We start from the raw sequence: 395 nt of genomic DNA, 5'->3' as shown, positions 1-395 counted from the left end.
TTATCTTTGATATCAAACCTTTATCTTTGATATCAAACCCTTGATATCAAGCCCTGGAGCCTCCACAGAGCTCTGTCCTGTCCCTACCTGTGCATCCCACCTGGGCATGGCCCTGGAGCCTCCACAGAGCTCTGTCCTGTCCCTACCTGTGCACCCCACCTGGGCACAGCCCTGCCCCTGCCCTGGGGCTCAGCTGAGCCTTATCTTTGATATCTTCATCCCCTCCCAGCCGAGATGCTCAAGAGGGGATGCAGGGACCCCGATGTGAGGCCACAGCAGGGATGGCTCGGCCCTGGGAGCACGGAGGAGGTGGCAGAGGGACCCTCAACCCTCCCAAACATCCTGGGAATCACCACTGGAAATGTTCAGGGCCAAATTCTCACCTGAGGCCAAGC

The sequence above is a fragment of the Geospiza fortis genome, unplaced genomic scaffold, assembly GCF_000277835.1.
Source record: "Geospiza fortis unplaced genomic scaffold, GeoFor_1.0 scaffold184, whole genome shotgun sequence".
NCBI classification, from domain to species: Eukaryota; Metazoa; Chordata; class Aves; order Passeriformes; family Thraupidae; genus Geospiza; species Geospiza fortis.
This window is presented reverse-complemented; position numbering follows the sequence as displayed.